This window comes from Acartia tonsa, chromosome 5 (genome assembly GCF_053477335.1).
Source record: "Acartia tonsa isolate MP-2025a chromosome 5, ASM5347733v1, whole genome shotgun sequence".
Taxonomy (NCBI): Eukaryota; Metazoa; Arthropoda; class Copepoda; order Calanoida; family Acartiidae; genus Acartia; species Acartia tonsa.
Genome location: NC_137264.1, coordinates 21,764,484 through 21,781,136, shown reverse-complemented (window position 1 = coordinate 21,781,136; position 16,653 = coordinate 21,764,484).

Genomic DNA, 16,653 nt, shown 5'->3' with positions numbered 1-16,653 from the left:
ATAATTATCGTATAAATCTGATTTTTTGAAATTATGATTACTATTACATCTAGGTATAGTGTTATAAGCGATACATCTCTATAATCAAGTCCTAAAAATGTAAGTATATCTGTTTCGGTACGCATGCCTTGCCGTACACGAAATCTTAATCTCCAAGCCCTCCGAATGACCAACATGTGAATGTTTACAAATGTGTATTTATTACCATGAAAACGGTGAATCTAAAACAAAAATATAAAGATTAATTACATAGCATTAATGGTTTATTATTTTTGTATATCGAGGTTGCGTGATTTCAATTTAATTAAAAATATAAAATTTCTAAAAAACTTTAAATTGGCACGAAACATATTAAATAGCATCAGAAATTGATAATTTTAGATTCAAATGATCAATAAAATTAAGGAAAATATTCGTATGTCAAAAGTTAGCAGTTAAATGGTCTATTTGTTGAAAAATTAATGTTTTAGATTTCTTCGTAAAAATATACCATACTACACTTATTATTAAGAATTAAGATAAATTCTTACCACATTATGATGTCAAACTAAGCAGGAAGGCTTATTTGAGATCTTCCACGGATTAGAGCGCATGTATATCCATCCAATACATTATTTTTATTCACGTAGCTCTTCACATGGGAATCAACAAGGAAAAAATGTGCGCGCCTTTGTTTGTTTACAAGCGAAGCGCGGAGATAGTTAGGAATGCCGCGTAACACACTCATTCTCTGGTGTAAGGAAAAGGGAATTAATGGGTTCGAACTTGCCAGGGAATACAAGAAAATCATTCCAACACAATATCCTTAAACAATATCCTGTAGTTAATCAGTTTTGCAAAAAATTTACTTACAATTTTGTTTCTATTTATTTATTTCTAACACTCTAAAAGTGTTAATGTTCGTTGGTTTTACCGTTCTAGAGCGTGGCTTTTTGGTATGTTGTTATCCTTATTTTTTGTAAGGCATCTGTAGTAAACAAATGATCTCCAATTAAAGAGGAAATTATGGCCAACACATTACACTGGATAAAATTATACAGGTACCACAGGAATTCAGGGACAAGCCGTGTGAACAAAAAGTAAAGTTTTCAAAGCTTAACTCTTTTGCATAGAAAATTAAGGAAAAATCAGATATGCTACTTTCATTACACCCGCGTGCCCACAGCTATTGAATGCTTTCTGTTTGCAGCGCGACTGCATCTAAGGCCAGCAGGTTGACGTCTGTAGGCCACCAAGCTGTGGCCGAAGCTAAATTTGCAAAGCCATTAGGCTGCAAAACTAATATTTTGTCTATAAACGTTATTAGCTTGTTATTATTCAAATTTGTTGATTTACCTATTCTCCTAAGCTAAAGCACAAAGCCTATAATCAATGTAATTAAACAGAAAGATTTGCTCTGATTTGTTTAATTTAAACTAGCCTATAATTATTCTTTTAATTCGAGCCTCACAAACTAAAATAATGTGCTTACAAAACAATCAGTTTTTTACTGCATTATGTTTGCTCTATAAAAGAATAGATTTTGCTGATATTTTAGTTATTTTGGTATTTCGTTGCGGATGTACAACAATTCATCAGCCAGTTTCGTATCCCTTAAGATAACTGGATTTGCTAGAATTCCTTTGATAAATAAGTACCATTTCATGGCTGATTTTGATCGCCTTTTGACCTTTAAATTTCCTAAAATTTTTATTCAACCAACCCCAAAAAAACTTTCAAATTATTAAATGTGAATGTTTGAGTGTGTGTGATGCCTTGTTTTTTTTTTTGCTAAATATTGCAGAATTTATTTTTATAATTTTAAGAAACACTATTGTTATTTTTCTTTACTTAAAACTTTGACCATTCTAATTAAAGTTAATAAGTACCTTTAACTTCTTTTTCTTTCCGGTATTTTCATTGAAGAAAAATCTTTAAGGTGCAATGTTGTTGAATTATCTTTAATTAGTTTTAAAAGTAAATTATCGTAGGAAAAAAGATTAATCGAGAGAGAAAAAAACAAAGTAATGTTTTTTTTGGTAGGTTTTTAAAGGCTTGGATCATGGAAAGGAAACGAAGTTGCGGGTTATGTCGTATTTTCACAGAAGCTTTTCTCCTATTTCTAGCCCCTGCGGGTCCTATTTTCTAATTCTGCGGGGCAATCGTTGACGTTTACTTAGCCTAACCTAAAATAACATTTTAAAATCTACTATAAAATTGGGACGAAACCCGCAACTTCGATTCCTTTCCATGATCTAAATTGTCCAATAGATTCCAAACTAGGCATGGTGATTCCTGTAGTAGCTGGGTAGGATTTAGAAAGCGTAGCAACTCTATATTCGTTACCAGAATCTTCGCCTGTCCAATAAAACATGCTGATTTTTAAAAACTTTTAACAACAATTTTTAATGTGATATAACTGTTCTATTCATGTGGTTGTTGGATTACCGAACAATGTTATATACAAGCGGAGCATTTCTATAATCAATTCCTAAAAATGTAAGTATTTTCAACGGAAAGTTGATCAATCTTTGTACATGCCTTACTTACAGTGAAAAAAAATAGTAGAAACCATTCATTTTTTTGGCTTCTAAAAAGCAATAATTAGAAAGTATTTGTATCTGTAATTTTAAGGGCAGTAAAAACTAAAAAGTATCTATTTTTCTATCCTTTACTATCACAGGTTGTATAACATTCTATCTGTCACAGACATGGATTCAGGGATAGGACTATAGTAGAAAATTATTCCCCCAAATAAAAAAAAATAATTAGTGGGAATACAAATTTGTTCACCGTTGACATATCATTGAAAAGTATAGGAATATCCAAAAATAGCATCGGAAATTTGTTAGTTAAAAAGTTTTTGTGTATTGCAAGATAAAAATATCAATGAAGTATTATACAGATACATTAGCCATTTCATGTTACATAATTTATTTAACTTTTATTGTATTTTGTTGTTTATATTTTCAGTGCTTAACTTAAAATGCATTATTTGATGACATTGTGTAAATACCCCGACTAAAAAGCCATTTTCACTTATTTTCTCTTAGGATATATAAAGTATTGTAAAAGTGGCAGAACTAGTCTGCAATTATTCCTTCAAGTGTTTTTTAAGTATACTTTCTTAAGAGAAAAAAAAATATTTGAATAGCGAAACAACTCTAAATTTCCAAACTTTTGTTTTGGAGTAAATGAGTAACTTCTCCATAATTCACTTTGTTGAATCCTTTATTTAAAAATCTTATTTTAATGGCTGCTATTTAAGATATTTTTAGAAATTCTAATGTCTTAAACAAACTGTTTGACTGATTATGTTCATATTTTCAGGAAAGCAATCTATTGGATCACGACCCTCTAAATTAGCTAAAATACAAAACAAATAGTTTTGTTTAGAATTCACTAACTATCGAACCAATTTAATTCTCTATTTTATTAAAACATTATATAACATCTCGGATGGATTTAGGTTATTTCATCGCTGTTTAGTTTATTTGAGCTAATTTTCTGTCGTATCAATTCATTCAAATACAGGAGGGCCCCTGGATGCTAGGTGCGAAGCCATAAGAATGTTAGTATTTGAATAAGAGAAATTGTGGCTGTAAAATGAAGAGTGGAAATGTTGGCTAATTCTTATAATTAAAACAATAAACCAGAAACAAAAAGCTTGGAGACAATAATTAGAAAGGAAAACCAAAGTTTATGGTTGTGCTATCAGTTCCACCAATCTTATCGAATCCTCGAATCAAGCCATCGCAAATTATAACAGCATAGACTAATTCTTAGATTTAATATAATCATTAAAGAGGCCAACTAATGTATTTTTTAGTTATACACTTTGTGAAAACCAGGGAGGGAGGAGGGGACAAAGGATTGTAAATTACACTGGTACCCAAAGTTTTATAGCACCATTATGAATCTGTATTTCGAATCTGTATGAAATTAGATTACAATTTTTAAAATTTTTTAATTTACATAATTTATATTACATGCAGACCAGGTTCAACCCCCTCCTATGATTTGATTCAATCAGTGGAGTCTTACAGTTGACCGGTTCCAATTTACAAGGCTACAATTTGAAGTGCTTAAAAGCTACACCAAGCTTAAGAAAACACGCAGGCTTCCTATGAGATCATTATTTTTATCATCATTATTTATCGTCTATTGTCATATCCCTTCAGATCCATGATGGAAATTAAAGTATGCGGAATGGATGACACACCAAGATAGGTTTAGAAGACCTCAATGCAATAAAATACAAGGATGGCAACTTCCTAAGTAGCACAGCTACAGATCAAATAAAATTGAACAATTTTACTTAGTAAGTGACGATTTCTGATGCTATTTATACATGAACTTTCATTTCACGACCTTTGTCTGGAAATCAAATCAATTGATGTTTTTGGTTACAGTGAGGGGGGGGGGGGCAATCAAATCAATTCCACTTTTTTACCCCCACCGTTTATAGGTAACCTAACACAGAACATAGGACAACTTAACTTATTAAGTAGCTGCATTTTTCAAAATACGGAGGGTTGGACCATTGGCTATTTAGCTGGGGTCGTAAAACAAAAATATTTTGAGGAGTTATAAAAAATATCCCTTATTTTTGGCGGTTATTAGATAAAAATTGAGTTTCTTTGTGTATGGTTGAGATAAAATGAAATATGTCACTTATACTTTTTATTAGCAGAATAATTTCAAACTATTTTCCTTTTCAAAATAATTTGTAATAAGTGAAAATAGAAATGAATAAATTTAAAAGCGTGCAGGAGGAGGATATAATAGGGTTGTCAACAACCACTTCAATTAAAATTGTGAAGGCCGACTTTATATTAAAACAACCACATGGGAAAACATTGTGAACGCCACTAAATATATTAAAATTAGAATAGCAAGATCATTTTTAATATGCTAAAGACGAACAATATAAAAAAAAGAATCAAAATAAGCTACACGTCACTTCATATACACATAGACGAACAACACAATAGAACAAATTCGGTTCCATTGGAATTCAGCCCATACGGGATTAAACCCAACGGAATTCAGAACACATGGGATTCAACCCACGAAATTCAGTCTATACGAGATTCAACCCACGGAATTCAGCCCACACAGGATTCAACCCATGGTATTCAGCCCACATGGGACTCAACCCACGGAATTCAGTTGACGGGATTAAACCCAATATTTACTAAAAATTTTGTTTTCCGAAAAATATTTTACCTAGAATTTAAAAAAAATGTTTAGAAAAAATTGAGAATTTTATATATATATTGGGTTGAATCCCGTGTTGGTTAAATTCCGTGGGTTGAGTCCCCTGTGTGCTGAGTTCCGTGGGTTGAATCCCGTGTGGGCTGAATTCCATGGGTTGAGTCCCATTTGGGCTGAATTTCATGGGTTGAATCCTGCGTGGACTGAATTCTGTAAGTTGAGTCCCGTGTGGGTTGAACCCCATGTGGGCGTAATTCCATTGGGCTGGACTAAATTCCGTGGGGGCTGAATTCCAATGGAACCAACATATTCATATCAAAATTAAATTGTGTAAGCCGCAAATATCCATCTGAGTAAGTTGAGTAACATATCATATCATCGAATTTTGTTATATATAAAAAACATGTATTGTTTAATATGTAATGTACTAACTAATAAATGTGCGATTTATTTAAAATATGCACAAAATCTTGTACACAATTTACGTCAGTTGACAGCTTATTATTGCTGAGCTACTTGTGAACATAAATGTTCTTCTTTTGAGTATTTTGAGGTGCATTTTATCGCCTCATTTCCTCCAGACAAAGCACAAAATTAATTTTGGGTCTCAAAAACCATTCTTACAAGAGAGATTGGTCATTTCCGTCTGCAATTTCCATCTTTAGTTGGTTAGACCTCCCTATCTTCATCTCCACCAGCCAAGGACGTTCAAGCTTTTTATTTTTTAAAAATTTTATGGGGAAAATCTTATGTAATTTTGAAAATTTGGGGAGTTAAATATAGAATAAGGAGATAAAATTAGAGGTTTCAAAGTTTGAGGAGAGCTCCTAACCTATCATCGTCAAAATATTTGCCTGATATTTACGTCAACATTTCCTCTGATTAAAATAATTCCAATGATATAATTTAACTGTAATGCTTTGAATATAAATTGTGGTGATGGCTGACAAACTTTCAACATTACCTTATTCTAATAACATTAATTATAAGCAAAGTGACAAAAAAACCGTATAATTTATAGGAATAGTTATTTATTGCACCAGTTTTTTTATACAGCTTTTAGCGGATAGTAAAATGAAAAATTATAAGATTAACTCTATTTTGTTGGACCCGAGGGTCCAAAGAGTCGGTCCAGCAAAACTGGTATTGATTTTATAATTTTCATTTTATTATTTGTGGCTAATAGTGTATATGATACAATACATGATTTTTCAGTATGTCTCAGTACCGTTTCTAGTAATTGATCTGTTCTGAAGTCATACTGGAATTAAAGTTATAGTAAAAATGACTATGTTTAAGTTATAACAGAAAAGTTTAAGATGTATTGAATGGTCGAATACAAAGCAAAAAGATATTGTGTTCCATGTAAAAGAAACCCAAAATTTGAGTATTCAACCTCTTCCCACAAAATTTGAACCTAATTTTATTAAGAAAATGCAATAAAATTTTTTTAATTTTTAATTTGCTATAAAACGTTTAAGATTGTTTAATTGATTAAATCTTAATTTTGTTTTATAGTATTAAATTGTATTTTTCTTGTAAAGTTAACTTTTTCTGCAAATTGTTTAAGGAATGTATTTGAATGATTAAGTATGAACTAAGTAGTATTTTCAGTGCTTTCACAAAAACCTATTTCTTATCTACCTACTCCCCCCCCGTCCTTTTTAAATTTTAAAACATGTTTCTAGCACCTGTGCAGTGGGGTGCTTGTAGGGGCCTATCCATGCTGGGTAATATCCCTGCGGGGCGCTTTAAACCAACAATTGCATAAAAAAATATCTTTTTTAACAAGTCCATTGGTGATCTGTTTCATACCATTTCAGTATTATGTCATCCATGATAATTTTTTATTAAAGTCATATAGTCGATTGAATATCGTTGGAATATCAAAACTTTAAATTCATGTGCATAAAATATAAAATTATGCTTTTACAGAATATTATCAGTGATACAAATCTTTTTAACCAGTTCAAAAGAAAATTTTGATATATGTATATCAAACTTCAACTGGTGTGTCATCACTTTCGCATAAATAGGCATAACCTATACATTGTGTTTCATGTTCGCAATAAGACACCATCCATTTATAAAAGTAACAGGATGTATGTCTGTCTCGTATCTGAGTGTACCGATCTTGGTTACCGCTGAACCGCTCCGTCACAGTGAAGCTTCTCTTGGGTCTAGGGAAGGTTTGCAACTTTTTAGGGGAGGGTATCTCCAGCCTCCCAAAAGTGGTCTCCCCCGCCGAAATTTTATTTTCTTTTTTTATAATTCTTTTGGCGGAATAACAGGACACAACTTTTCTTTATGTAGTTGACGATTTCTATAATTTGACACAGAGATTTTATTAGATAGTAACAGGGAAAAAGAAATGATTCAAAGAATCAAAATGCAAAAAAATCATACTAAAAAATATCAGTAAGTTGTGATAAAGTAATAGTACAGAAAATCTCAGAAAAAGTAATTTTATTTGAGGCCAATCAGAATTTACATATCCTATATCAACAAATACTTGAAATTAGTACAATATTTTTGTGAACTTATTCCTTTATTCATGAGTTATATTGAATGGTTTTATTGATTTTAAAGTTGGTAAATGGATACAGAATACCTGGATATATTTACAGGGAAATATTTGTCATCAATTTAGGTTACTAATATAGAAATGATTATTTGGCTAGTTCGTTCATCTTGTAGGAGAGGAGGGGAGGGGATGGATGGGGGTGTCGTTATTTCAGCCAGCTGTTAACGAATATTACTTACATGAGAATATAATGCAACATCCAAGTAATAATAAATCGGTTGTACGAGTGTGTGCGTCCTAATATAAAAATGGTGTCCACATAATCAAGTGACGAGAAATCATTTAAAAGGCGAAGCTTTTCTAAAACTAGAGTTTTTATAAAATATGACTATCCTATTCATTTGACATACTGATTCCTATTACAACAAGGTACAATGTTATAAGCAAAGTATTTCTATAATTAAGTCCTAAAAATTTAAGTATGTCCTTAAACAGTATCCTACATTTAATTGTTGGATTGAAAAAACTCGTTGTCAATTGCCATTTAAACCTTTTATTGATAAGACATCAGTCTTTTTTCAAGATTTTAGTGTTCATACAATCAATAAGATAATCCTGTTTATATAATATATATGTATAAAAAAGTAACTTATTTTCCGTCCTCACACAACTGAACCGATTGAGTTCTTCGTTTTAGTGAAGGTTTCAGAATGTTATATTTGTAGATTCTCTTTGGAGGGTTTAAGGCTTTTTTCAGCCTAATTATTATAACTTCAATCTTTATCACTAGAACAAGAACATATTTTTGCCAGCATAATTATTAATTATAGTGGCTGATTTTTAAAAATCTGATGAAAAAAATTAAAGACACCAGCTTAAAGATTCAACAGTGGACAAAATTTGCTAAAAACTAACAATTGAAATAAATATTTTTTTACAAAAACTTTTTTTTATAGATTTTTATAGGACTTTGAATCGGTTTAAATTGCTGTAAAGCATTATTTTATTTCGGCAAATTTGTAATGTTACAGAAAAAAAGTAAAAGATTAACTTAAGATTTTTATTACGTGATTTATTGTTTTTTGTAGCGAATCTTCTTGAACTTAAAAATTACAAAAATCTACAGTTTAATTTTAAGATCAGAAGCTACTCGATAAGGCAAATATGTGAATAAAAATATAATTATATCATTAATAAATATTTATTTTATGTTTCATACTACTTATTTAGATATATTTAGAGATATTATATATGTGTTTATTTAATTAATTCAATAGCAGAAAAATTATCTTTATTTTGTTACTATTAGCTTATGTAAGCAGCGTAGCAATTCCTTAACGAGTGTATTCTGTATGTCTTTAATTGTACTTTGTTGAAGACCTTGCTTTATTTTGAACTAGCGGCTACGCCCCCTAGAGGCCTCTAGGGGCACTTGAGGAGGAGAGAGTCGAATTTAATAATTGAATTTCTTATTTTCGATTTTAAAAGAAAAATTAGATGCTGTGAGTATTGGTTTAAAAAATATGACGTAACAAAAAAAATTAGCCAATGAGAGTCCACTACGCATGCCGCCATTGGTCAATAACGGCCTCTCATTGGCTAATTTGTTTTGTTACGTCATATTTTTTAAACCAATACTCACAGCATCGAAAAATTAAAAAAAAAATTTATTTGGGGGGGATTTTTCTTTTTTTTTGGGAGGGGGGTGGGTCCTCTTGAAAAAATTTAGCTAATTTCTCAAAAATTTATTATGCTGTTTTTAGTAAACGCCAATTACAAAATAGCGTGGCTTTAGGGCGCTTTTAATCTTTGATTCAAACAATCAATCAATCAATGAATAAAGAAAAGAGTTGATATTTATATAGATTTCATCTTTCTATTATATTGGAGGATTTCTTTTTTAAGCCTTTTAAATTTCCACCACTTCTTGGGAGTTCTCAAAAGCGGTCTTTTCTTTTAAGCCGCAAAGCTGCTGTATAATTTAATTTGTCTGTCTTACTATTTGAATTTCTCTGAATACTAGATAAATTTCCTTTTATGTTTTTCTATTTTTAGTTCTAATTTCGTTATGTGCCCAGATTTTATTTTACAATCCCCCCAAAATTTAAGAAGGGGTGTTGCTTTTTTAGCTTGACACTCCCTTTTGATGATTAAGGGGGGTTTGTCAGGTGGGTGTAGACCCCAATTAAGGGGGTTATGGGTTATAGAGGGAGTGAACACCTTTTGGGGGTATACATCAGTTTAATTTTGCTTCGGTGTTGGATACATTCTTCTGCATGCCTCTGGTTAAATATTGTCTTGACTTTGCCAAGTTCAAAGCTGCGTATCTACGAAGATGAATTGTCCTTGTTATTGTCAAATTTGGCGCTCTCTTAAAGAGCTATAAAGATTGAGTTTGAAAGGATTTTTACAGAAAATCTTGTTGAAAATATAAAGAAGCTTTTCTAATACTTATTTAGACATGCTTACTGTATTATACTAAAATAGCTTAAAAATTAAAAAGCTAGAAGTATTTTCAACGTGCGGGAAGTATTTAAAACAGAAAAATAATAATATAACGGTATATTATTTCTAATTTTTGTAAGCAGCGCAGTATAGTTCTATACAGTAATAAAGAGATGGAACACTTTTTGACTATTTGATTATGTTTAAAATTGACAAGATGAGATCATATGAAATATAAAAAAAAATATTTTTTTTGTGGAAGGTATTCTCAAAATTTCTTAATAGATACATGATTTTTAAAAAATTTTGTTTTGGTTTAAGAAATACATAGTTTTTAAATATATACCAAGACAAGCTAAAACCATATTACTTAACAATCATGGTGTTAGTCTTACAAACAGACCCATCCTATTTATAAAGTTGCTACGCTTCTGAAATAAATATTTAAAAATTCAATTTATACACTTAAGATAGGATTTTGGTATTTTTTTATTTATTTTATGATTAACTACATGCTTAATAAAACCAATTTTAAACCTTTTTAAAAAGTTGACAAACATTTTAGTTTATGATGGCAACCTCCAATGATCAATAAACCACCTTTTAGCTGGTTTACTGTTTTGGCAAGTTGGAAAATAACATTTAAAGAGGACACTACGATTCTTTGCTACTTTAACAATGTCCCAGGGAGGTTGAGGGACAATGAATTTTCAGTTATATTGCATAATTGCACTATGGCAGTTATTCTTAATCTTTAAAACTTTTGGTGGTGGTATTCTGAGTCTTGATTGCGCTGTACAAAGTTACAGTGTTCACACTTTTTACCTTTTTTCAAGGGGTAATTAGGTTTATCGTTAAGGGAAAGGGTGGGTGGGGGGCATTGATTTTTTGTCCATTATCATATTAATATCCCTGTAAAACTGTAACCTAACAACAAAAACAATTTTACTTTAAAATTATTGAAATCAGAGAGAGGTTTCTGAAATTTGCCAGCAAATTTATTAAAAATGTCAACTTTGTAATTTTGAGGATTAAATCTAGACAACATGTTGAAAAGAAAGATCTTCTCTTGAAGGCATTGCAATTACAGGTTGTTCTACTTGGTTGGCAGTTTCTCTAAAAAAGGGTTAGGGCAGTAAATACATATTACATTATGAGCAAACTATCAGGGGGGCCAAAATAAAAACCTGGCTTTTACCCCATCCGACGTCATTTCATAGATAATAGTGGATGCGCCCTTATCATGTAGCAGCTCTGAATTCAGCTCGGGCGAAAGTGGCAGAAAATAGCCTATAACAACAAAAGTCTTTAATTTTGAAATAAAATAGCTTAAAATCAAAAGAAGATTTATGTAAACCTTACCTTCAATGGAAAACTCTATCGGTTCACTGGTTGGCGAGATATTAACGGCCAGACAAACAAAACTTTTTATGTACTACTTTATAAAATAACATATTTTTTTGTTTGATTAAAAGAAGGTAAAATATTTATTCACAATACCTGCTAAAAGTTTCGTTAGATGTACTTGTTTATTAAGACGGGCATTACAAATTCGTATTGTATATTAAGCAAATGTATAGTGAATTTCAATTGGTTAAGTAACATTAAAGCCAGAATATAGGGTGAAAATAGAAAAGTTGAACTACTTTAAAAGTCAAACAAAGGACCCCAGAAAAGCTACCCATTTTTTTTTTCAAACTCTTTGCAAAAAATTCACAGGAGTTTTTTTAGGTTTTGTTTACCCGCTGTTTTTACAAAGTTTTTACTGACTATTTACTACAAATTTATGCCAATTTAAGTCAGTGAAACCTAACCATTTCTACGTCAGTCAAACACGTATAGTGAAAAGCTTACTAAAAACATTTTTAAACCAGAGAAGAAACTGATTTTAAAACTGTTTGATCAAACAAAAGTATCTTTTTATTTATTGATAATCAAGAAAGAAATGAAAAATTTGATTAGTACAGAATTTTTAGGAAAGCTTTGTTTAGGTCAAAAACAGACTTTAAACATTTTTTCCTAAATGAGAAAATCCTTAAAGTATATTGCCGTTGAAATCAAAATCTTTTTTTTCATTAAATAGAAATTTAATAGATAGAAGATAATGGGGCTGGCCAAAAAAAAGGGCCTAAAACCTGCACCATACTGGAAGTTAACAATACATAGCTGTGCCTTGGTAAGTATTATTTAAATACAATTTACTTAGTATGTATTTATCTTTGTGCCTACAGTACATGCTGTTAACTTCTCAAACCCTTTGTTCCCTTGTTTCTCTGAATAAAAATCTCTGTCCTATGGCAGTCCTGTTTTAGAGTATGACTGTTTTGCGCAATTGCCTTTAAAAGATTTAAGAGAATGGAAAAATGGAAATTAAGTGAAATTGTAGTTGATATCTTCTCACAAAACTGCTAAAAACTTTGTTAGTACTGGTAGCAAAACTTTAAAAGATTACCATTATAAGAGTTTGATTACGCCCCTAGCCTTTAAAAGTATATTTCTTGATAGGAAGGAGGGGGGAAGTGTGTGCCTTCTAGAATGAAAATAAAAAATTTGTAAAAGGGGGGATGACTGACTATACTTTTTATGACGGGGGGGGGGGGGGGTTAGTTTATGTATAACAGCCCATTAGGATCATTTAGGTCATCTGAAAAATGCAATCATTAATTTAAAGATCTTACCAGACAAATACACACACATACACCCAAATACTTTGCTATAGAAATAGTGTTTCTTTGTCTTGAATGTTAATATTAAATTTTATTCAAATGTTTCGTATTAACACTAAATAAACGTGTGTGGTACATGTAAGTATAATAAAATATATATTATCTTTCTTTTATGCAAAAAAGTTTTTATTCAAATAACAGAACAGCATATAATTTTACGAAGTATTTACAATTGTTTTGTCAATTAGTATCACAGTGATGAAAGGTTAACTACGTTTAAGCAGTCAGAAGCTTTAAAAATAAATATTTACAAGAAAGTTATTTCTAAAAATCTAAATGAAATGAAATAAAAAGATACGTCAAAACTGATTATTAGTGTTTGTAAATAAACTGCTTTAGTATCTTAGGTCGAAAATGGTTGGTTTTTAAAGAGTTATGGCCAAATTCATGATAGATCAAATAAAAAACTAAATTAATACTTATAAAGCTACGACAAAACCTAACCCAGAAAATTGCACTGAAAATACAACAACTATGGGGACACAATAGTAGAAAATGATTACTTATATAGGGATTACGCATTTGTACGGTCTTAGTTGACTTTGTGATTCCTTACTTTTGTATTACAATCAATAATTTATATTTTTTATTAAATGTATTTAACCATGCTAAAGTTAAATAAATGTTATGTTATGTTATATAGTTGCTACGCAACAAAACACAGACAAGTCTACTGCCACAGCCATAAAACCCACGCTTTAGAGTGTCTCAACTATTTCAGGGAGGAAGGGATCATCGACGGTTCTATTAATCTGCTACCAGGGAGAGAGGGGATGTTCGATTGAACAAAGCTGTCTCATTCGTTGTATCGTTGGGGTACTGTTATTAAAGTTCAAAACTGTAATTGTTTAAACTGTACAAACTTTTAAACGATAATCTTCATCTACAAAAGGAGTGATTTTTGTTTATTATCAGGAATGGTAATCAATTTAACGTCAATTGCCCTATCTCTTACGATTCCTGATTTACAACACAACTTTCCAAATATTCTTCAAGCTACAAAAGACCAAATATAACATTTGAATAGTCTATTGTTTTATCCTTAAATCCCTGACTATTTTAGAATGAGTGCATCCATAAAGTAAAAACTGTACCAATATAACTGTGATTTAGTATTGCGTTTGTGTTGTGTCTGCTTATTTCACTTTCGACTTTGAAAATAACTGAGATGGGGTTAGTTTTCCTAACCTTGCGAGTGGCCCTTACACCTCGAAGCCTATACCTGCGGGGCTATCACGCACCTAATATAACCTAACCTAACCTGACCTAAAGCAGTAACAAACAAAAAACTAATCCCCTCTCTTCTTTTTAAATTTTCTTTCAAAAAATTGGAGGAGGTTCTGTGATAAACCAGACATTTCAAGAGGAATTAATTACAATTTTGTTTGGTTTTCTACATTTATATTCTGCCTTTTCAGTTCTAACAATGACAAGTGTCAATGTTTGTTTGTCCTACCGTTTCAGAGCTTCGCTTTTATGAATGTTGTCAATAAAGATATAGTATATAATTATTTTTACTACTATTTTTTTCTTGATATATATAAACGTAATACTGGGTCAAAGTACATTGTGAGCAGTGAAGCCAATATTTAATGATTGTGCCTAATTTTACCCTTATTCATTCAATAAATCATGGGTGCCGTTTGGATTCATTAATCCGTAAATCTGAGAAATTGAAGGTGACCAAATTTAATGTAAACGCTTCTATTCTTTTCTTCTGTCGTAATTCCAATAGCCGTCTCTATTGGAGGTAAAGAAATTGCAATTTTTTACTGAACATAATTCTTTTTGACAACCATGCTTTACAGTGACGAGCGACATTTTCGAGACCACTTTTTATCAATTTCTGAGAGACTGAAATGGTCGATATCCATAGAACATCAGTTACTGCATTATAACATTAGAATTAATTACTTTTGCATACATTAAATGAATTGTAACACAAGCATATTCAATATTTCAGGAACTATTTTTAGAGTGAGACCCTTTTTTCTGGCATAGTGTGGAATATAATGGAGAAGGCAGTGATTTAACCTATAGTTTAACCTCTCTCAAATTCCATAGATTGTTTAAAACCCCTTTTTACAGTATGATAGTAAGATGTTCGTTTGTTTGTATTAAAAGTGATCTTTTGGTCCACTTTTCAGGGATGTCTTATATCAATCATGCTATGCATTAAAAAATTGAATTTTTTTTTTAACAGCGAGGACTTTTAATGATTATTTAAAGGAAAACTTTTCTATAATTAGGCACTATCCGTCCGTAAAAAATGGATAGCTCTTTTTTTTATTAATTTATGCATGTTAAAATTGATCTATCGATTAAAAAACTTTAGATGATGATTCCTGATGCAGTTAAGTATATATGATTAAGAATGCGTAGCGTAAATGATTTTCGACTAATTTTCGTTATTCATATATGAGCAGGATCCTATCATTGCAAAGAACTGGTTCTTAGCCAACTTTATATAACATAAATCATGCATCAAAATTTTTCTTCTCACACTTAAAGCTATAGGGAAATTGCATTGTATTAGGGCTAAAATAAAAATCTATACTTAAAAATTCCCAGTCAACCCTTAAACAATAATAAAGCGCCAAAAGCTACCCCTTCCCCCTTTCTCAAATGTCTCAATGGGTGGCCTGAATTTTAGGCAAAAGCTTTGAAAGGGCGGGTTCGATAGACAACCCCCCCCCCCCTAACGCTTCCGGAGGGCGGGTTAAGTGGGCGGAGAAATATGTAGGTGATTTTTTGCTATATTTGAAAATAAAAGAAAATTAGAACTTTTTGGAAAATTCATATTTCTTTATATTTTTTCATATTTATAAACTGAACAAAATGAAACAATTAAAGTTATATGAATCTAAGAAAATGCAATTTATTTATATAAGTAGCATTTGTTTTGTAGATTAAGGCATTCCCCTTAAGCTCCTATTATTCGTACAGAAATAAATAAGTAATGAATCTGTGAAAAATCAATGTAATTTGTATTATAAAATGACAATTTTGGATAAGGTTGATATTATGTCAGCCACAACCAAATAGCCAAATAGTCGTCGACATAAACCCTTGAAATTTAATATCGATAGGGTGTCAACAGTATTGACAAGGATTCTTACTGTATAACATCTTAATTATTAGAATGTTGTTAGCTTTATTTTTTTCTGCAAAAGTAACAACCTTTATTCCTGACTTCTAAGGCTGGATGAATCATAAAATAATGAAAAAAAGGATGCTTTTATAAAATATTTAAACCAAAGCCGAAAAATGGATTGAAGGGGGTGGAAGAAAAGCTTAAAAGGGTAAAAGTTTGGTGTTCTAGCAATAATACAGATATTTCATCCTATTATATAAAGTATGTTATCTATAATACAAAGTTGAATGATGTGTGTCCGTCTGTCCGTCCGTCCGTCTGAAGCTTAAGATCTCGGTAACCACTGAACTGATCAGATTCTACACTTCAGGGTATATACATATTGGTCCTGTGGTGGTTTTTTTTCTTGGGGGGTGTGACACCCCCAACCCCTCCAAAAATAAAAATCCCCCCTCCGATTTTTTTTCTTGCTGAGAAGTTAGATTTTTTTTCTTATGGAAAAGTTAGATTTCTTTTCTTATGGAGAAGTTAGTTCACATAAAACTACTGGCGGCAGCACCAGTAGTACTTATTTTTTTTTAATTACCTCTTGGGGCAAAGCCCCTAGATGCTAGGGGCGAAGCCGATAGTATTATATAAAGTAGTAAGGTTTTTTTCTGTAGTTTAAG